The sequence below is a fragment of the Capricornis sumatraensis genome, chromosome 2 (assembly GCF_032405125.1).
Source record: "Capricornis sumatraensis isolate serow.1 chromosome 2, serow.2, whole genome shotgun sequence".
NCBI classification, from domain to species: Eukaryota; Metazoa; Chordata; class Mammalia; order Artiodactyla; family Bovidae; genus Capricornis; species Capricornis sumatraensis.
In genome coordinates, this window is record NC_091070.1 from 60154125 (window position 1) to 60177427 (window position 23303).

A 23303-nucleotide genomic window follows, 5' to 3' on the forward strand; every position below is an offset into this window, starting at 1 on the left:
GCATCTTTTAGCCTTGTAGGTTGTGAACTTTCCAGGAATGACCTAGGTTTTATAAGACAGGTTTAATCATGAATGGGGTCGGGTCAGGCATTAAATTCTCACTTGATACTACACTTTGAATCTCCAGTGAGACTTGGCCAGTTATGCAGGGTAGAAGAGTGTTCCTGGCAAAGCATATTATGTTTTAATAAGTGGCAGTGATGTTTTTATTAAACTAAGGAGATTTCAGTTGAAGCCAACCAGTGATTATAGTTGATATTGGAAGTGAGTGCTTTCTTAATTGGTGAAAGTATTAATGATTCTCTTCATGTTGGCTCACGTTATTCATTTATGACAGAGGTGTCTAACGATGCATATAAAAACCTTTCCTTTCTAGGTGATGGGAGGAGCAGGCAAGAAATCCCATGCCAGTTCAGTTTTAAAACTGGCATCTGGAATTTCCAGACTGATCTTTATAGCCAAGTAAATTGTTTCCTACCCAGTTGGAGCAACTTGTTGAGAGAAAAATGATATTGGGACTTGGAAAATGCTTCAGAATGTTGTCTATATCTTAAGTCAAAATGTCTAAAATTGTGTATTGAAGGATTCTCTAACATCATTGTTTTTGAATGTATTTATCATAACTTATGTAATTGTAGGATGAAGGGCTATTTTGAGTGGGCTGTGCAGCCAAGGACATTGAATGAGTCAGGCATCCTCATGCAGGATGATAGCTAATGCTTATACTACCCTGGTCTGTGTTAAGAACACTCTTACACAAGCTGACTCGTTTAGATGTACTCAGTGTTTCTGAAGGGTAATAATGTATTAGCTTTACATTTCTTCTGTAACATTACTACAAATAAGTGGCTCAAAACAGCAAACATTATCTTACAGTTCTGTTAAGTCAGAAATCCAAAATGGGTCTTCCTGGGTTGAAAATCAAAGTATTGGCATGTGTATGCTAAGTCACTTCGGTTGTATCTGACTCTGTGTGACCCCACGGACTGTGGCCTGCCAGGCTCCTCTGTCCATGGGATTCTCCAGGCAAGAGTACTGGAGTGGGTTACCATGCCCTACTCCAGGGGATCTTCCTGACCCAGGGATAGAACCCGTAGCTCTTAAGTCTCCTGCACTGGCAGGTGGCCACCTGGGAAGCCAAGTGTTGGGACAATCATGTTCCTCTGGAGGCCTTCGGGGGAATCCACCTCCTTGCCCTTGTCTGCTTTTAGTCATTCTGCTCTCCTTCAGAGCCAGCAAACAGCAGAGTGTTGTTTCACACTGTATCACTTGGAGAGTGACTCTTTTATCTCTCTTTTAAATTTAAGGACTCTTTTGTCATTACCTAAGACCCACTGAGATAATCCAGGATAATCTCTCTATTTTAAGGTAATCTGACTAGCAACCTCAATTCCATCCGTAACCTTAATTCTCCCTTGCTGTGTAATGTAACATAGTTACAAGTTCTAAGGACTAGAAAGGGGACATATTTTGTTGTTGATTAGTCCCTAAATCATGTCTGACTCTTCTGTGACACCATGGGACTTAACCTGCCAGGCTCCTCGATCCATGGGATTCTTGCCTAGGCAAGAACACTGGAGTGAGTTGCCATTTCCTTCTCCAGGGGATCTTCCCAACCCAGGGATCAAATCCTCATCTCCTGCACTGGCAGTGGGTCCTTTACCACTAAGCCACCAGGGAAGCCTGTGGACATATTTGAAAGTGAAAGTGAAGTCACTCATTCATGTCTGACTCTTTGCGACCCCATGGACTGTAGCCTACAAGGCTCCTCAGTCCATGGAATTTTCCAGGCAAGAGTACCTGAATGGGTTGCCATTTCCTTCTCCAGGGGATCTTCCTGACCCAGGGATCAAACTCTAATCTCCCACATTGCAGGCAGACGCTTTACCGTCTGAGTCATCAGGAAAGCCCTCCTGTAGTATCTAGTGGACATATTTGGGGGGCCATAATTCTGCTTTCCATAGTAAGTATTATTATTACTCATTTTATAGCTGATAAAATGCAGAGATATTAAGTAATTTGCACAAAGTCGTTTAGCTAGAAGGATTGGGGCAGAATTTGAACCTGACGCTAGAGTCCATTCTTTTAATCACTATACTATGCTACTTCTATTGATATTTTGGCAGCAGGAGTTTGGGTCATTCAAGCACAACGATATCAACATATCCCTTAACTAGAATCTACACATGCAATACTGGAGAAGGCTATGGCACCCCACTCCAGTACTCTTGCCTGGAAAATCCCATGGACAGAGGAGCAGCTGCAGTCCATGGGGTCTCTAAGAGTCGGACACGACTGAGCGACTTCACTTTCACTTTCCAGTTTCATGCATTGGAGAATGAAATGGCAACCCACTCCAGTGTTCTTACCTGGAGAATCCCAGGGATGGGGGAGCCTGGTGGAAGGCCGTCTATGGGGTCCCACAGAGTTGGACACGACTGAAGCGACTTAGCAGCGGCAGCAGCAGACATGCCCTCCTAGATAGGACCCCGGGATCTAGGGGCATAACTAGGATGACTGTGTCTCTTTCAGGATGGTACTTTCTGATTTTGATCTTTCACAGTCCTAACCTAGGTAAGACAACAAAGAATAGATAATTTATCCTCCCAGAGGTGGTTGCATTTTCTTATCTTATTAACATTATTTATCAAATCCTTTTTGAGGGTTTATCAGATCTTATGGTTGGCTCTGAGGAACCCAGGTTAGTGACATATTGCTCCTACCTTCAAAGAGGTCATAGTCACTGGCAGAAAGAGACAAAGAAAGTTACTAGAAAATGTGGTAAGTGTGATTACAGAATAGTTTAGAAGATTGAGTTCTATTAATCCTGCCTCCAAAGCATATCTTGACTCTTCTCTGTGGCCATCCCATAGACCAAGCCATCACTGTCTCTGTTACCTGGACAATAGTTTCCTCATTTGTCTCTCTGCTTCCCCTCTTGAATCCCTATAAGCTATGCTCCAGAGTTGAATTAATTTTCTAGAAAATGCAAATCAGATCTTACATCACCCCTGCTTAAAACCCTCCAGCAGCTTCCATTCTACTTAACATACACAAAACTCTGTAACAAGTTCTAAACCCCCTTGTGCGCCCCCCTCAGCTCCTCCTCCTGTCACACTTGTTCATTGTTCTCTCCCTAACCTACCTTCTGAAAATATTAATATGCCAAGTTCCTTCTAGCCTGGCCCTTGCATAGATTATGTCCTCTGCTTCCTTCTTGCACTTCACATGATGGTTCCTATTCTTCTTTTCAGTCTCAGCTGATCTGACCACTTAAATAGGTGCTTCCCTCCTTCACTGTTTCTACTACAACCCTCTCTCTTTTCCCTTACAGTTTGTACTGTCTATAAGTTTTTCTGAAGGCAGAAACCATATCTAGAGTCCTGCACAGTGTCTGGCACACAGAAGGTACACAATGAGTATTAAAAAAATATCCCAAGTAGCAGAAAAGAAGCCAATTAATTCAGTCAATGGACATGAATTTGAGCAAACTCTGGGAAATAGTGAAGGACAGAGGGGTCTGGCTGCAATCCATGGGGTCGCAAAGAGTCGAACACAACTTAGTGACTGAACAACAATTCAGTCAAAAGAGGTAATACTAGTACCTCCCCCTAGGCTTCTAGCAACAGCTATAGGAGAGTTGGACAAAAGGAGAGAATTCACAACACACTTAGTATGGCATCTGGAGAAGATGGAATTTTAGCTAATGTTACTTTCACTGGGCTTCCCTGGCAGTTCACATGGTAAAGAATCTGCCAGCAATGCAGGAGACCTGGGTTTGATTCCTGGGTTGGGAAGATCCCCTGCAGGAGGGAGTGGCTACCCACTCCAGTATTCTTGCCTAGAGAATTTTGTCAACAGAGGAGCCTGGTGGGCTTGCAAACAAAGAGTCCATGGGGTCGCAAAGAGTTGGACACATTGAGCACCAACACTTTCTTTACTTTCATAAAGGGATCAGGTAGTGTTTAAATGCAAATTTCCATACTCGTTTATGTTTTTCAAATGCACTTTCATTTTTTAAGAGAGAATAAATAGAGACTTTGTCTCAATAAAAGCTGTGTTTCACCCCATTTTTAGTTCTTCACGTTGAAGATCTTCAACAAAGGACTTTCCCTTCCTCCCTGCATTGAGGGCAGCTTTCACTCTGGTTCCTGTTCTGTTTTTCTCCTGAGAATTGTCTGCTCTAATTGGATACAGACCACTGCTTACTTAGCTTTAATAACAATTCTGCTTGTTAATAAACAAAATTAATCTTGATTAAGCCAGTTTATTCAAATAATATTCTATTCTGCTTCCTTGGGGTTTATTTCCTTAGGCCTTTATGCTTCTGTTCTAAATTTACAATTTTTTTTTTTTTCTCTCTGAGGGCTTTCCTTCCTTACTTCATTCTCAAAGTAAACATGTTTAAAGTATAAATAAAAGAGCTTATGGATGAAAATGAACGGGAGGCAAAACTCCCCTGATTTTGTTCACTTGTTCCCTTGTTCCCTTGAATCTGTCTGGCTGTATTTCCTTTTTGCTTGTTATTTGAACTGAGAGCTGTATTAATGGCAAAGGCAGATTTGTTTCCTTGACTTGGAGGTGATTAGTCAGTTTAGAACAGGCCTGATTGGTTTGTTTTCACTTCCAGACTGTCCTGGCTCACCAATCCACAGTCAAAACAGGGCTTGTAAAACATCATTTCTTTGCTGGAATCAATGGGGATCAATTTTCCAGCCTCTAGAAACATCCTCCACAAATCTCTGAAAGCCTTTTGCAGGAAAACAAAACAAAACAAAAACAAACCAAAACTGTCTAGCCTGATTCAGTCAGCCTGCTTCCAAAGTTTATCATCTGTTTTGATACCTGAAGTCACTCTTCACAGACTGAACTGCTCTGACTGGGCCCTGCCTGGAGAACATCCTCTGGAGATGTTCTCCCATCTGGAAGGACTGGAGGGCACTAAATTTTTTATATTGTCTTCCCTGGTTCCCATATAGTGAGACATGTGGCTTTAATAGGCATATTTGCCTGGGAGTATCAGTAGACTTTTGCCACATTGATGTATATAGTCCTTAACCCTTCATAAGTTCTTGCCATTCAGTCGCTCAGTTGTGTCCAACTGTTTGTGACCCCATGGACTGCAGCACGCCAGAGTTTCCAGTCCTTCACTATCTCCTGGAGTTTGCTCAAATTCATGTCCATTGAGTTGATGATGACATCCAACCATCTCATCCTCTGTCACCTGCTTCTCCTCCTGCCCTCGATCTTTCCCAGCTTCAGGGTCTTTTACAATGAGTTGGCCCTTTGTAAGATTGATACCCAAAATAGGTTACTGTTGGAGAAGTAACTGTACATGGGCATGGGTTGCCCACTCTTTAGAGGAGTTATTTATTCAGTTCTGATGCTTTTTTTAAAATTCTTAAGACTAAATACTCATTTCAGTTGAAGGTGGTTGTTCCACAGAGTAGGTCTAATGTAAGTGCTCTCATTTAGTTCTTCTCAACCAAGATCTCACAAAGAAATTGCTTCCTAATGTTTGAAGGCATCCAATGAATATAATGAATTAACTTCTTGTCTATGCCTCTAGAATGGTTCTAGTTTTGTTCCATTCTGGGAAGAATTGAGAAAAAAATTACACACCAATCATATTCTGTAAGATTTAATTCTCCAGTGGAACTTTGATTGAGAAAAACTGTAGAGAATACAGTGTCTAGTTTGGAAGCAGGTTTTCATAGAATCAACTCTTTGTGTGTTACTCAAATGTTTGTGTTAGAGTTGAAGCTTTCACGTTCATACTCAAGGTACTTCCAAATTCCTTTAAAGGTCCATCCATCAAACCAGCCTGGTAAGGTTGACTACTTAACTTACCTTCAGTTTGTTTCTCTTGGGTTCAGGACAGTTTCTGGTCTTTATTTCCTCCTGGCATCTATACAATACACTCACACTGTAAATCCTTGTTCTAGTCTTAGTTTTGAGAGTTATTACTTCTCTGGCCTTTTAAAATTTATCCTAGTCCACATTAGGAATAATAATATGAGTATTTCTATCTCAAAGAAGAAAATGTGGATCAAAGAAGAAAATATCCTTGAAGGTACTTTATAAACTATGAAGCCATATAACTATTGTAATGATTCAGGCAATTAGAATTATAGGAATGGGCAATGGATTTAGATGGATCTACATAAACATGGGGTTCAAGTCCAGGTAGATACAGCAGGTCATGCACCCATTCAGGCAGCCAGAAAAGCTGGCACAACACATTAGTGATCAGGACCCTTGATACTGAAGAATGGGGTTTCATAATTCACCTCAAAGAGGTGGTACACAGAGCAGATGAACTGCACCTAAGAGAAGATGGATGAGAACACCCAACTGGAAAGGAGATTTAGACCACTGTAGTGAGGGGAAATTCTGTCAGCCTGAGGAAAACAATAGGGGAACTCCTTTTGGACTTTGTGTATTATGTTAGTAAAATTCATTACTGGAGCAAGTGCAAAAGAAGAGCATAGAAACTACTTAGCACATGCTTAAGTATTTGTGTGAGTGTGTACTTAGTCACTAAGTTATGTCCAACTCTTTGCAACCCCATGAACTGTAGCCCACCAGGCTCCCCTGTCCATGGAAATTTCCAGGCAAGAATACTGGAGTGGGTTGCCATTTCTTCCTCCAGGGGATCTTCCCAACCCCGGATTGAACCTGAGTCTCCTGTTTGTCCTGCATTGGCAGGCAGATTTGCCACCACTGAGCCACCTGGGAATCCTTAAGTATGCTGCTAAGTCACTTCAGTCGTGTCTGACTCTGGGCGACGCCACAGACGGCAGCCCACCAGGCTCCCCCATCCCTGGGATTCTCCAGGCAAGAACACTGGAGTGGGTTGCCATTTCCTTCTCCAATGCATGAAAGTGAAAAGTGAAAGGGAAGTCGCTCAGTTGTGTCCGACTCTTTGCGATCCCATGGACTGCAGCCCACCAGGCTCCTCTATCCATGGGATTTTCCAGGTAAGAGTACTGGAGTGGGGTACCATCGCCTTCTCCATCCTTAAGTATATTAGGAGCCAAAGAACCAAGCTTTGTGCTCAATTCAGCTTGTTCTTATGGGATGTAAATGGAAGTCGTGTCAAATTGATTGTTTTTTAGATTCTGACATATAGGAATTACTATCAAGGAGGACAAATAGGAAATGAATATAAAAATTATATATCACAATTTGGGAATATAATGATAATAATAAATTAAAATTATTGAGCACATGTTATGTTCCAGGCAGCATTTTAGGCACTTTTCTTGCTTAATCCCTGTAGTAACTCAATAAGATATGTACCAATTTTATCTTCTCCATGTTACAGTAGGGAAATTGAACCCTAGAAAGTATAAGTGACTTGCCCAAGGTGACACAGGCAATGATTGGCATAGCTATGTTTTGTCTCCAGAGTAAATATTCCTATCATCTATTCTAGAATGCTTTAAGGCAGATGTTTATAAAGTGCTTGTCAGTAGAATGATCTTAAAAAGCTGGGATGGCAAGCCAGACATGGCCTTGAGAAATAACCAGAAGTTAATTGAATACCCTTTTAATATATTTATGAGTTATAAGGTCCCATCAGATATGGAGAATATGATAAGTTGAAGAGTTCTGTCATATGCAAAGATAATTATAACTAGATGAAAGGATATTTAAAATCTTAAGATTCGAAGAAATTGAAAATCCAAACAAGTAATGTATAGAGCCTGAGTTGATTATCAAGTACTCAAGAGCTACTTCTTTTGTTCTGAACCTCCCATTATGTACTGAAAATAGGACTCAGTAGACCACATGAGGAATTCAGTGAGGACTGAAAAAATAAAATTGAAGATAAGAGAAAAGGATAAAAACTAGACATGAGTTGAATAAATCTTGAGATATCTGTAGAATTTAACATTTTATTTCAGGGAACAGAGTGTAATTAAACCAAATAATTTAAGGGCTATGAATAGTTTGGGGTAATCTTTTTTTGTGAATATTTAATGCATTAATTTATTTCCTTCCTTCATGTCTTTAATTAATTGTCACCTTTTCAGTGAGTCTTTCCTAGCCACCCAATTAAAACTACATACTCCTTTACAGCATCACATAATACATGGGACACTTTATCTACCCTGTGTGCTGTATTTTTCTTCATAGCACTTCAGTTCAGTTCAGTTCAGTCTCTCAGTCATGTCTGACTCTTTGCGACCCCATGAATCGCAGCACGCCAGGCCTCCCTGTCTATCACCAACTCCCGGAGTTCACTCAGACTCACGTCCATCGAGTCAGTGATGCCATCCAGCCATCTCATCCTCTGTCGTCCCCTTCTCCTCCTGCCCTCAATCCCTCCCAGCATCAGAGTCTTTTCCAATGAGTCAACTCTTCACATGAGGTGGCCAAAGTACTGGAGTTTCAGCTTTAGCATCATAGCGCTTATCACCTTATAATACTATTTTTTAAAAAAATTGAAGTATTTGGGATTTCCTGCTGGGTCAGACGTAAAGAATCTGCCAGTCAACGCAGGAGTCACAAATTCAATCCCTGGGTCAAGATGATTACCTGGAGAAGGAAATGGCAACCCAATCCAATACGCTTGCCTGGGAGATCCCATGGACAGAGGAGCATTCTGGGCTATAGTTCATGAGGTTGCAAAAGAGTTGGACATGACTTTGCAACTAAACAATAACAGTAGTTGATTTACAGTGTTTCAGGTGTACAGCAAAGTGAATCAGTCATCTATCTACCTACCTACCTCAGTTTAGTTCCGTCGCTCAGTCATGTCTGACTCTTTGCGACCCCTTGAATCGCAGCACGCCAGGCCTCCCTGTTCATCACCAACTCCCAGAGTTCACTCAGACTCACGTCCATCGAGTCAATGATGCCATCTAGCCATCTCATCCTCTGTCGTCCCCTTCTCCTCCTGCCCTCAATCCCTCCCAGCATCAGAGTCTTTTCCAATGAGTCAACTCTTCACATGAGGTGGCCAAAGTACTGGAGTTTCAGCTTTAGCATCCTTCCTTCCAAAGAAATCCAGGGCTGATCTCTTTCAGAATGGACTGGTTGGATCTCCTTGCAGTCCAAGGGACTCTCAAGAGTCTTCTCCAACACCACAGTTCAAAAGCATCAATTCTTCAGTGCTCAGCCTTTTTCACAGTCCAACTCTCACATCCATACATGACCACAGGAAGAACCATAGCCTTGACTAGATGGACCTTTGTTGGCAAAGTAATGTCTCTGCTTTTGAATATGCTATCTAGGTTGGTCATAACTTTTCTTCCAAGGAGTAAGCGTCTTTTAATTTCATGGCTGCAGTACCCATCTGCAGTGCTTTTCAGATTCTTTTCCATTATAGGATATTACAAGATATAGAATATAGTTCCCTGTGCTATACAGTAGGTCAATGTTGTTTATTTTATATATAGTATGTATATGTTATATTTCTAAAATTTCAAATTTATCCCTCCAAAGGGGAGGAGGGAAAGGGGAAATGGTTAGCCATAAGTTTGTTTTGTAGCCATACTTCCCTCTTTGGTAGCCATAAGTTTGTTTGCTGTGTCTGTGAGTGTTTCTCTTTTGTAAATAAGTTCATTTGTATCATTATTTCACATTTCGTATTTGAGTGATATCACATGGTATCTGTCTGACTTACTTGACTTAGTATGCTAATCTCTAGATCCATCCATGTTACTGCAAGTTGCATTATTTTATTCTTTTTTTGTTATTATAGTAATATCCTATTATGTATATAGAAATGCTTCCATATCTTGGCAATTGTAATTAATATTGCTATGAACATAAATGTATCTTTTTGAATTAGTGTTTTTTTAAAAATATATACCCAGGAGTGGAATTGCTGGGTCATATGGAGAAGGCAATGGCAACCCACTCCAGTACTCTTGCCTAGGAAATCCCAGGGACAGAGGAGCCTGGTAGGCTACAGTCCATGGGGTCACGAAGAGTTGGACACGACTGAGCGACTTCCCTTTCACTTTTCACTTTCATGCATTGGAGAAGGAAATGGCAACCCACTCCATTGTTCTTGCCTGGAGAATCCCAGGGATGGGGGAGCCTGGTGGGCTGCCGTCTATGGGGTCGCAGAGTCGGACATGACTGAGGCAACTTAGCAGCATGGTCATTTTATTTTTAGCTTTTTGAGAAACGTCAATACCCTTTTCCGCCGTGGCTACACCAATTTACATTTCCACCAACAGTGTAAAAGTGTTCTGTTTCTTCACATCCTCATCAACATATGTTATTTCTGTCTTTTTGATGATAACCATTCTGACAGGAGTGAGGTGAGATATTGTGGTTTTGATTTTTATTTCTCTGATGATTAGCAATGTTGAGCATCTTTTCATGTCACTGCTGGTCTTCTAAATTTTGTTTTAGGCAGATTAAAACTCCCCTATTAGGTCTTAAGGTAGGTAGGTGAAGCTATTTGGCTATTTTATAGGTAGAGTGAGCAAGGTTTTGATCTGTAATCTTCACATGGTAGAGCTAGTGATAGGGCCTGCTTTCAATGATCAGAATTGTTGTGTTGGAGTACATAGTTTCCTAGTGAAGCTATGTTAATTTAAATGTGGAATACTCATCTTATACGCTCATGTAATATGGTTATAGAAAGTTCATAGGGTGATCCATACCTCCTACCTCATGGGGTGGGGGTGGGGTTCCTGTGACTAGCTGATGGGGGATGAAAATTTCCCAAGTTTGAGTCACAAGTGGGTCAGCTCAGTATGTGAGGGCAGGAGAAAATTATTGCAGCTATAAAAAAGCAATGAAGATACTCTTTATGTTGATAATAGAAATATCTGGAAGATGCTTAGTTAAGTAAAAAGAAAGAACAAGGAGTAACAGAAACTGTTTAAAACTGATAAATGAGGAAATAGGCATAGTTCACCATTTAGATATATGATATGAGTGTGTGTGTTAGTTGCTCAGTCGTGTCTGACTCTTTGGGACCCCATGGTCTGTCTGTGGGATTCTCTAGGCAAGAATACTGGAATGAGTTGCAATTCTTTTCTCCAGGGGATCTCCCCAACCCAGGGGTCAAACCAGAATCTGCATTGCAGGCAGATTCTTTACTGTCTGAGCTACCAGGGAAGTCCTCAGGTGTATGGCGGTAACAACCAAAGGAAGTAAAAGCAGAAACTGACAAAAGTGAGTTTATCTGAGAAGAGAGATTATTGATAGGTCAGAAAGAGTTGCAAACTGCTGCTTTTCATTTCATACCTTTCTGTACTGTTGTAAGTACAGCTTCCTGAGAAATCTGTATACAGGTCAAGAAGCAACAGTTAAAACTGAACATGGAACAACAGACTGGCTTCAAACTGGGAAAGGAGTATGTCAAGGCTGTAAATGGTCACCTGCTTATTTAACTTATATGCAGAGTACATCATGCGAAATGTTGGACTGGATGAAGCACAAGCTGGAATCAAGATTGCTGGGAGAAATATCAATGACCTCAGATACACAGATGATACGACCCTTATGGCAGAAAGTGAAGAGGAACTAAAGAGCCTCTTGATGAAAGTGAAAGAGGAGAGTCAAAAAGTTGGCTTAAAACCCAGCATTGAAAAAACTAAGTTCATGGCATCCAGTGCCATCAGTTTGTGGCAAATAGATGGGGAAACAGTGAAAACAGTGACAGACTTTCTTTTCTTGGGCTCCAAAATCACTGCAGATGGTGACTGCAGCCATGAAATTAAAAGATGCTTGCTCCTTGGAAGAAAAGCTATGTCCAACCTAGACAGTATATTAAAAAGCACAGACATTACTTGGCTGACAAAGGTCCATCTAGTCAAAGCTATGGTGTTTCCAGTAGTCATGTATGGATGTGAGTATTGGACTATAAAGAAAGCTGAGTGCCAAAGAATTGCTGCTTTTCAACTGTGGTGTTGGAGAAGAATCTTGAGAGTCCCTTGGACTGCAAGGAGATCCAACCAGTCCATTCTAAAGGAAATCAGTCCTGAATATTCATTGGAAGGACTGATGCTGAAGCTGAAACTCCAATACTTGGCCACCTGATGCAAAGAACTGACTCATCAGAAAAGACCCTGATGCTGGGAAAGATTGAAGGCAGGAGGAAAAGTTGATGACAGAGGATGAGATATTTGGATGGCATCACTGACTCGATGGACATGAGTTTGAGCAAACTCTGGGAGTTGGTGATGGACAGGAAAGCCTGGTATGTTGCAGTCCATGGGGTTGCAAAGAATTGGATATGACTGAGCAACTGAACTGAACTGAACTGAACTGAACTGTGGGTTTTTCTTTTTCTTGTCGATAGGGCAAGAGGAAAGTGTAAGGGAAAGGGGCAGTCCCAAGATGGCAGAGGAACAGGACAGGAAGAATTTCTGCCTCCCCCCAAATTCATCAAAAGATCATTTGAATCCTGAGCAACTTCCACAAAACAACTTCTGAACGCTGGTGGAGGACACCAGGCACCCAGAAAGGCAGCCCATTTTCTTGGAAAGCAGACAAGCAAAAGCTGAGAGAATTCAGCATCACCAAAGCAGCTCATCAACAAATGCTGAAGGATCTTCTTTAGACAGGAAACACAGAAAAGGTTTATAAACTTGAACCCAAAACAACAAAGTAAATGGCAGTGGGATCACACTTATGAATAATTACCTTAAATGTAAATGGGTTGAATGCCCCAACTGAAAGACAAAGACTGGCTGAATGGATACAAAAACAAGACTCCTATACATGCTGTCTACAAGAGATCCACCACAAACCAAGGGACACATACAGACTGAAAGTGAAGGGCTGGAAAAAGATATTTCATACAAATGAAGACCAAAAGAAAGCAGGAGTAGCAATACTCATATCAGATAGAATAGAGTGAAATGAAGGCTGTGAAAAGAGACAAAGAAGAACACTACATAATGATCAAAGAATCAATCCAAGAAGAAGATATACAATTATATATATATATGTATATGTATATACCCAACATAGTAGCACCACAATATGTAAGGCAAGTGCTAACAAATATGAAAGGAGAAATTAACAGTAACACAATAATAGTGGGAGACTTTAATATGCCACTTATACCTATGGATAGATCAACCAAGCAGAAAAGTAGCAAGGTAACACAAACTTTAAATGATACAATTGACCAGTTAGACCTAATTGATATCTATGGGACATTTCAGCCCAAAATAATGAATTTCACCTTTTTCTCAAGTGCACACTGAACCTTCTCCAGGATAGATCACATCCTGGGCCATAAATCTAGCCTTGGTAATTTAAAAAAATTTGAAATAATTTCAAGCATCTTTTCTGATCACATTGTGGTAAGATTAGATGTCAACTACAGGAAAAGAACTATTAAAAATAAAAACATATGGAGGCTAAACAATACACTTCTGAAAAACCAACAAATCACAGAAGAAATAAAAAAGAAATAAAAATATGCATAGAAACAAATGAAAATGAAAACATGACAACCCAAAACCTATGGGACACTGTAAAAGCAGTGCTAAGGGGAAGGTTCATAGCATTAAAGCTTACCTCAAGAAACAAGAGAAAAATCAAATAAATAACCCAACTTTACACCTAAAGCTACTAGGAAAAGAAGAAATGAAGAACCCCAGGGTTAGCAGAAGAAAAGAAATCATAAAAAATAGGACAGAAATAAACGAAAAAGAAAGGAGACCATAGCAAAAATAAACAAAAACTAAAAGCTGGTTCTTTGAGAAGATAAATAAAATAAAATAGACAAACCATTAGCCAGACTCATCAAGAAAAAAAGGGAGAAGAATCAAATCAACAAAATTAGAAATGAAAATGGAGAAATCACAACAGACAACACAGAAATACAACGGATCATAAGAGACTACTACCAGCAACTATATGCCCATGAAATGGACAACTTGTAAGAAATGGATGAATTCTTAGAAAAGGATAAACTTCCAAAACTGAATCAGGAAGAAATAGAAAATCTTAACCCATCACAAGCACGGAAATTGTACCCATAATCAAAAATCTTCCAACAAATAAAAGCCCAGGACCAGATGGCTTCACAGGTGAATTCTACCAAAACTTTAGAGAAGAGGTGACACCTATCCTACTCAAACTCTTCTAGAAAATTGCAGAGGAAGGTAGACTCCCAAACTCTTTCTATGAGGCCACCATCACTCTAATACCAAAACCTATAGACAAAGATGCCACAAAAAAAGAAAACTACAGGTGAATATCACTGATGAACACAGATGCAAAAATCCTTGACAACATTCTAGCACACAGAATCCAACAACATATTAAAAATATCATACATCATGACCAAGTGGGTTTTATTCCAGGGATGCAAGGATTCTTCAGTATTTGCAAATCAATCAATGTGATACACCACATTAACAAATTGAAAGATAAAAACCACATGATTATTTCAATAGATGCAGAGAAAGCCTTTGACAAAATTCAATGTCCATTTATGATAAAAACCCTACAGAAAGCAGGCATAGAAGGAACATATCTCAACATAATAAAAGCCACATATGATAAACCCACAGCAAACATTATCCTCAATGGTGAAAAACCGAAAGCATTTCCCCTAAATGCAGGAATAAGACAAGGGTGCCCACTCTCACCACTACTATTCAACATAGTTTTGGAAGTTTTAGTCCTAGAAATCAGAGAAGAAAAAGAAATAAAAGGAATCCAGACTGGAAAAGAAGAATTAAAACTCTCACTGTTTGCAGATGACATGATCCTCTACATAGAAAACCCTAAAGACAAAACTGGAGGATTACTAGATCTAATCAATGAATATAGTAAAGTTGCAGGATATAAAATTAATACACAGAAATCCCTTGCTTTCCTATACACTAACAATGAGAAAACAGAAAGAGAAATGAAGGAAACAATTCAATTCACCTTTGCAATGAAAATAATAAAATACTTAGGAATAAATCTACCTAAAGAACAAAAGACCTATTTATAGAAAACTAAAACACTGATGAAAGAAATCAAAGATGACACAAATAGATGGAGAAATATACCATGTTCATGGATTGGAAGAATCAATATAGTGAAAATGAGTATACTACCCAAAGCAATCTATAGATTTTTTTAAAAATATAAATCTATAGATTTAATGCAATCTCTATCAAGTTACCAGTGGTGTTTTTCACAGAACTAGAACAAATAATTCACAATTTAAGAAACTTCAAATAGTCAAAGCAATCTTGAGAAAGAAGAATGGAACTGGAGGAATCAACCTGCCTGACTTTAGACTATACTACAAAGCCACAGTCATCAAGACAGTATGGTACTGGCACAAAGACAGAAACATAGATCAATGGAACAAAATAGAAAGCCCAGAAATAAATCCATGCACCTGTGGACACCTTATCTTTGACAAAGGAGGCAAAAATATACAATGGATAAAAGACAATCTCTTTAACAAGTGGTGCTGGGAAAACTGGTCAACCACTTGTAAAAGAATGAAACTAGAACACTTTCTAACACCATACACAAAAAGAAACTCAAAATGGATTAAAGATCTAAATGTAAGACCAGAAAATATATAACTCCTAGAGGAAAACATAGGCAAAACACTCTCTGACATAAATCACAGCAGGATCCTCTCTGACCCACCTCCCAGAGTATTGGAAATAAAAGCAAAAGTAAACAAATGGGACCTAATTAAACTTAAAAGCTTTTGCACAACGAATGAAACTATAAGCAAGATGAAAAGAAAGCCTTCAGCATGGGAGAAAATAACAGCAAACGAAGCAACTGACAAAGAATTAATCTAAAAAATATGCAAGCAGCTCATGCAGCCCAATTCCAGAAAAATAAACGGCTCAATCAAAAAATGGGCCAAAGAACTAAACAGACATTTCTCCAAAGAAGACATACAGTTGGCCAACAAACACATGAAAAGATGCTCAACATCATTCATTATCAGAGAAATGCAAATCAAAACCACAATGAGGTACCATCTCATGACAGTCAGAATGGGTACTGTCAACAAGTATACAAACAATAAGTGCTGGAGAGGGTGCAGAGATAAGGGAACCCTCTTACACTGTTGGTGGGAATGCAAACTAGTAAGCCACTATGGAGACCAGTGTGGACATTCCTTAAAAAACTGGAAATAGAACTGCCATAAGACCCAGCAATCCCACTGCTGGGCATACACACCAAGGAAACCAGAATTGAAAGAGACACATGTACCCCAATGTTCATCGCAACACTGTTTACAATAGCTAGGACATGGAAGCAACCTAGATGTCCATCAGCAGATGAATGGATAAGAAAGCTGTGGTACATATATACAATGGAATATTACTCAGCTATTAAAAAGAATGCATTTGAATCAGTTCTAATGAGGTGGATGAAACTGGAACCTATTATACAGAGTGAAGTAAGTCAGAAAGAAAAACACCAATACAGTATATTAACACATATACGTGGAATTTAGAAAGATGGTAACAATGACCCTATATGTGAGACAGCAAAAGATACACAGATATAAAGAACAGACTTTTGGACTCTGTGGGAGAAGGTGAAGGTGGGATGATTTGAGAGAATAGCATTCAAACATGTATATTACCGTATGTGAAATAGATCACCAGACCAAGTTTGATGCATGAAACAGGGCACTCAAAGCCGGTGCACTGGGACAACCCTGAGGGATGGGATGGGGAGGGAGGAGGGAGGGGAGTTCAGGATTGGGGACACATGTAAACCCATGGCTGATTTATGTTAACTGTATGGCAAAAAGCACTACAATATTGTAAAGTAATTAGCCTCCAATTAAAATAAATAAATTAATAATAAAAAAGAAAGTGTAAGGGGGCGGGGGCTGAGGGAAAGAGCAGTAGGAGACAAGACTGTTTTGGAGAATATTCCAGGTCACTAGCCTGGTGAGCTTTTCAGATGCTTATATCAGAGTTACTAATCTTGACTCCATTTCAGATTGATTCTGCCAATGTCCCGTCATGGCTGTTAGGATCCATGGTAGCCCCTGATGTCTTCTTCCCAATCCATTGCCCACATGGTAGCATGGATGCTGGCAGATTCAAGTTTCAATGCAGATGCTTCCAGTGATGTGCTCTGTTGGGAGAATAAGCAATCATGGATTTACAGATCCTTTCATGGTACCTAGAAAAGTGTGAGAACATTATGCAATACAGCATTCTTCAGGAATGTGAAAGAGGCACCTCCAGTTACTTAAGTGTGAAGCATATTCCACATGAGGACCTTTGAACCTCTTTCTACTTGTGTCATCTTCTCCTGCAGCCTTTGCTATTTTACCCCTTAGGCCTCAGCCTTCCATGATGCTGATCAAAAGTTGGCTTGTCATCCTCCCCCTCTTGCCTTCTAGGCTGTATCTAAACCCTATTGCCTTCATCATGTCTGCATTCATCCTTATTTATCTGTTTACTTATTTTTTGTTCATCATGTCCAGAATCTAAGCTTCACTTCAAGTTTATCATTTACTTAATATTTGTTGAATGTTGAATGTGAACTTGAACAAATTTACTTATTTTTTATGCTTTCCTTTACTCATCAGTGAAATGCAAGAACTTTAAAAGCATTGGAAGCATTTGTATTAAATGAATAAATACTGAACTTTTTGTATTGCTTGTATATATATATTTTCCACTATTCATAACAGTTAATGCTTTAAACTATCTACAGTAAATGTTTTCTAAAAGGATTTGAAACACGTGGCTGCCAGGGATTCTATTACTGGGGAATTCTCCAGGCCAAAATACTGGAGTGGGTAGCCTTTCCCTTCTCCAGGCTATCTTCCCAACTCCAGGATTGAATCCCATTGCAGGTGGATTCTTTACCTGCTGAGCCACGAGGGAAGAACAAGTTTTGGGTCCATTGGAAATTCTTTATGGTCACCCTGCTACATAAAAAGTAAATTTTGGAAGAACACTTGACTTTCCATATGTACCTTATGGTACTGCTTTTCTACATTTCCTGGTTTATGATTTTATTTTACAGACTGTTTTACATTTTTTGAAAACACTTTGTAGATGTGTTATCCATTAAAGTATAGTTGAAACATTTTTAGTCTTGGCATTTGACATTGTATAAACATTATTTGTATGCATATTTGCAAGGTTAGTAATGCTAATCAGGGTAGGCTTGCATTCCCTTCATACCAATTGTTTGTTTTCATCATAAAGATCATATTTACTACTACTATTTTTCTGTTACAAGCTACAGAGTTGATGTGTTACCTCAAACTCACTCTTCTCATGTTATTAAAAATAAGACTGAAAATAACTTAGTTTAATTGTATTGCTCTGTAATTTGTCTTTATTGGAACAAGTTAACTATGGCTTCTAACAGTGCATTTCACTATCATTGGGAAAATTTAAGGAGTCTGAAGTAATTATAGTGTGCCTTTGTAAGGAGTAATGAATAGTGTCTTGGTTACTGAGAGCAGCTTCTCCTTTTCTTAATGATATTGTAAGGGAGAGAGTAATTCCCAACTCATGGTATGTGACTTCCTAATGGGTGTGACTTAGGAAACCTCCAAAATGGGGAGTTTGTAAAGGAATATTTACCAGAATCTAATTTCTCAAATGTCTGTATGTGTGTATGCTCAGTTGCTTCAGTCTTGTCTAACTCTTTACAATGCTATGGACTGTAGCTCCCCAGGCTCCTTCCTCCATCTGTGGGATTCTCCAGGCAAGAATACTGGAGTGGGTTGCCATTTGCTCCTCCAGGGGATCTTCCTGACCCAGGGATTGAACCCACATCTCCTACACTGCAGGCAAATTCTTTACCCACTGAGCTACCTGGGAAGCCCAAAGTCTCTATGGGGAACCTTCTATTTAACATACAAACAATGAAACATAAAGCATAACAAAATAAATTTTTTTGAGTGGTTGAGGATGCTTATGGGAGATAGTACCTTTTTTTTTAATTAGTGATTCTTACTGGAAAGCTAAAGTTTTTTTTTTGAAAGCTTAAGGTTTTATATTATGTGAAGGTGCAGTGGCATAAGGGGTTAAAAAGGGACTAAAGTAATCTTCGAGTGTATTACTATTGATTCAAAAGTTACTCATCCCTGTTAGAGTTTTTCTGTACTATCCAAAATCCACATACTTTTTTCAATTTTTCATCTTCTCTCTGTCTTCTAGAGTGATACTCTCTGCAGCTGCCTGTTTATGTGTTCTTAGCTTTTGGAACCAACAGTGGTAAAAGCACAAGTTATTTACCCTCTGTGGAAGAGAGTTCATCTCTGTAAAGAGCTTTTCTCTAGGATAGTGTTTCCAAAACATATCCATCATTCTATCTCTATAATATTCCTCTCATCTGTACTATTATTTACTTATTTCTCTTGAAATATAATCGCTTCCTAAAAACTTTAAATATATTTTAAAAAGAAACATTTTTACTATTAGTGAAAGCCAATTTAATTTGTCACAAATATAAGATACCTATAATAATAAATGTAGAGGAAAACAACAGAATGGGAAAGACTAGAGATCTCTTCAAGAAAATTAGAGATATCAAGGGAACATTTCATGGAAAGATGGGCTTGATAAAGGACAGAAATGATATGGACCTAACAGAAGCAGAAGATATTAAGAAGAGATGGCAAGAATACATAGAACAACTATACAAAAAGGATCTTCACGACCTGCATAATCATGGTGGTGTAATCACTCATCTAGAACCAGACATCTTGGAATGTGAAGTCAAGTGGGCCTTAGAAAGCATCACTACGAACAAAGCTAGTGGAGGTGATGGCATTCCAGTTGAGCTATTTCAAATCCTGAAAGATGATGCTGTCAAGTGCTGCACTCAATATGCCAGCAAATTTGGAAAACTCAGCAGTGGCCACAGGACTGGAAAAGGTCAGTTTTCATTCCAATCCCAAAGAAAGGCAATGCCAAAGAATGCTCAAACTACCACACAATTGCACGCATCTCACATGCTAGTAAAGTAATGCTCAAAATTCTCCAAGCCAGGCTTCAGCAATACGTGAACCGTGAACTTCCTGATGTTCAAGCTGATTTTAGAAAAGGCAGAGGAACCAGAGTTCAAATTGGCAACATCCGCTGGATCATGGAAAAAGCAAGAGAGTTCCAGAAAAACATCTATTTCTGCTTTATTGACTATGCCAAAGCCTTTGACTGTGTGGATCACAACAAACCGTGGAAAATTCTTCAAGAGATGGGAATACCAGATCACCTGACCTGCCTCTTGAGAAATCTGTATGCAGGCCAGGAAGCAACAGTTAGAACTGGACATGGAACAACAGACTGGTTCCAAATAGGAAAAGGAGTACGTCAAGGCTGTATATTGTCACCCTGCTTATTTAACTTCTATGCAGAGTACATCATGAGAAACGCTGGACTGAATGAAACACAAGCTGGAATCAAGATTGCCGGGAGAAATATCAATAACCTCAGATATGCAGATGACACCATCCTTATGGCAGAAAGTGAAGAGGAACTAAAAAGCCTCTTGATGAAAGTGAAAGTGGAGAGTGAAAAAGTTGGCTTAAAGCTCAACATTCAGAAAACGAAGATCATGGCATCTGGTCCCATCACTTGATGGCAAATAGATGGGGAAACAGTGGAAACAGTGTCAGACTTTATTTTTCTGGGCTCCAAAATCACTGCAGATGGTGATTGCAGCCGTGAAATTAAAAGACGCTTACTCCTTGGAAGGAAAGTTATGACCAACCTAGATAGCGTATTCAAAAGCAGACAGTACTTTCCCAACAAAGATCTGTCTAGTCAAGGCTATGGTTTTTCCAGTGGTCATGTATGGTAGAGTTGGACTGTGAAGAAAGCTGAGCACTGAAGAATTGATGCTTTTAAACTATGGTGTTGGAGAAGACTCTTTAGAGTCCCTTGGACTGCAAGGATATCCAACCAGTCCATTCTAAAGGAGATCAGTCCTGGGTGTTCTTTGGAAGGACTGATGCTAAAGCTGAAACTCCAGTACTTTGGCCACCTCATGTGAAGAGTTGACTCATTGGAAAAGACTCTGATGCTGGGAGGGATTGGGGGGAGGAGGAGAAGGGGACGACAGAGGATGAGATGGCTGGATGGCATCACCGACTCGATGGACATGAGTTTGGGTGAACTCCAGGAGTTGGTGATGGACAGGGAGGCCTGGCGTGCTGCAATTCATGGGGTTGCAAAGAGTCAGGCATGAGTGAGCAACTGAACTGAACTGAACTGAATGTCACCTAGATTAAAACAAAGTTGAGTATAATATCATGTAAGAAACGAATTGCCAGTCTAGGTTTGATGCAGGATACAGGGTGCTTGGGGCTGGTGCACTGGGATGACCCAGAGAGATGGTATGGGGAGGGAGATGGGAGGGGGGTTCAGGATTGGGAACTCATGTACACCCGTGGCGGATTTATGTTGATGAATGGCAAAACCAATACAATATTGTAAAGTAAAATAAAGTAAAAAAAAAAAAGTTGAAGTTCTACTTCAGTAGCATTATTCTTTGATTCTGGTGTCACTTAGCACAGAGAGTGTCACTCAGCACAGGGAGTGTCACTCATAGGTGTTTTGTGTTGAGAAAGAGTCAAGGATAATATTCAGGGTTATACATACACAAGGTCAGTGATGGGTATGGAAACATGGTATATGGGGATCTGTGTTAGAGATCTAGGCCATCACCATTAGTAATGCTCCCAAGAAATCAAGAAAGTCAATCCTAAAGATTTGAAGCATTCAAGCCTGTGCCAGGGCACAGTGCCTTGTTCAATTGGAATAAGATAAGTTACTGCAGTTGCAACAATTATTATTATTTTAAAATATAAATTTATTTATTTTAATTGGAGGCTAATTACTTTACAATATTGTATTGGTTTTGCCATACATCAACATGAATCCACCACGGGTGTACACGTGTTCCCCATCCTGAACCCCCCTCCCTCTTCCCTCCCTGTACCATCCCTCTGGGTCATCCCAGTGCACCAGCCCTGAGCATCCTGTATCATGCATCAAACCTGAAATGGCGATTCATTTCACATATGATATTATACATATTTCAATGCCATTCTCCCAAATCATTCTACCCTCGCCCTCTCCCACAGAGTCCAAAAGACTTTTCTATACATCTGTGTCTCTTTTGGTGTCTCGCATACAGGGTTATTGTTACCATCTTTCTAAATTCCATATATATGCATTAGTATACTGTATTGGTGTCAGTTGCAACAATTATTGTCTCATTCAAGCCAGTGATCCCCAACCTTTTTGGCACCAGTGACCAGTTTCATGGAAGACATTTTTTCCACAGATGGGGTGGGGATTGGGATGGTTTTGGGATGATTCAAGCACATTGCATTTGTTATGCCTCTGACAGGAGGCAGAGCTCAGGTGGTAATGCCAGCAATGGGGAATGGCTATAAATACAGATGAGGTTTTGCTTACTTGTCCGTTGTTCATCTCCTGCTGTGTATGTTTTTAACAGGCCGCGGATTAATACCCGTCTGTGGCCTGGGGGCTGGGGCCTGTGTTCTAAGCCACAAGACCCTTGGGTATGTTGTACTAGTTATATATTTTTTTCCTAATATACCTTAAAATAAATAGAGAATTATATAAAAATTGTGGCTCCTACCTCCTCATATTGCCCATGAAGGAGGATGGCTGCATACATTTAGCTCAGGTAGCAATATGTAGTGAGAGCATTCATTTAAGGAACTATAATACTAAATTTTCATCTACATCAGGGTTTTTACTGCATTTTTGTCTATGAGAAATTTCAGAGAATGGTTTATGTTTTAGGATATTTCAGAAAAAATTCTGAATCTTCCCTTAATGTATTTCTTCTATATCTCATTTATCCTAAATGCAGAAGTAGATACTATGTTGGTATTTGATAAGGCAGTGGAAATGATTCCTGAAAGTGTCTGAAAGTCCCTGTCATTGAATATTACTTTTTAAACCAGTCATTGCCAACCCAGAATTAAAGATATAGCATATGTCTTAGCGTGGTATCAGTCTTCTGAGAGCATAAAGAAGGCTTCAAAACTCTCTACTTTGCAGCTTGTAATAGCTTTTAGTATAAAGACAGGGGCTTTGAAACTCTGCTGTAAAGGTTAGAAATGAGAAGACCTCCTTGAATGATCTTAAGATCTTGTAAGAAATCACTTGGCTGTGTCACTTCTATCAATAAATGACCTTCCAGTGAGCATGGTTAAAATACAGCATCAAAATCTAAAAGCTAGAAGGCACTGGCTTAATAAAGATCATGTTTGGAAGTACTTTTGTCAGAAAGAGTCTCAATTTTTTTTCACCAGTCAAATGTATATCGAACCCAGTCTCCAATGACTTCTTTGAGTTCTACAATTCTTATAATAT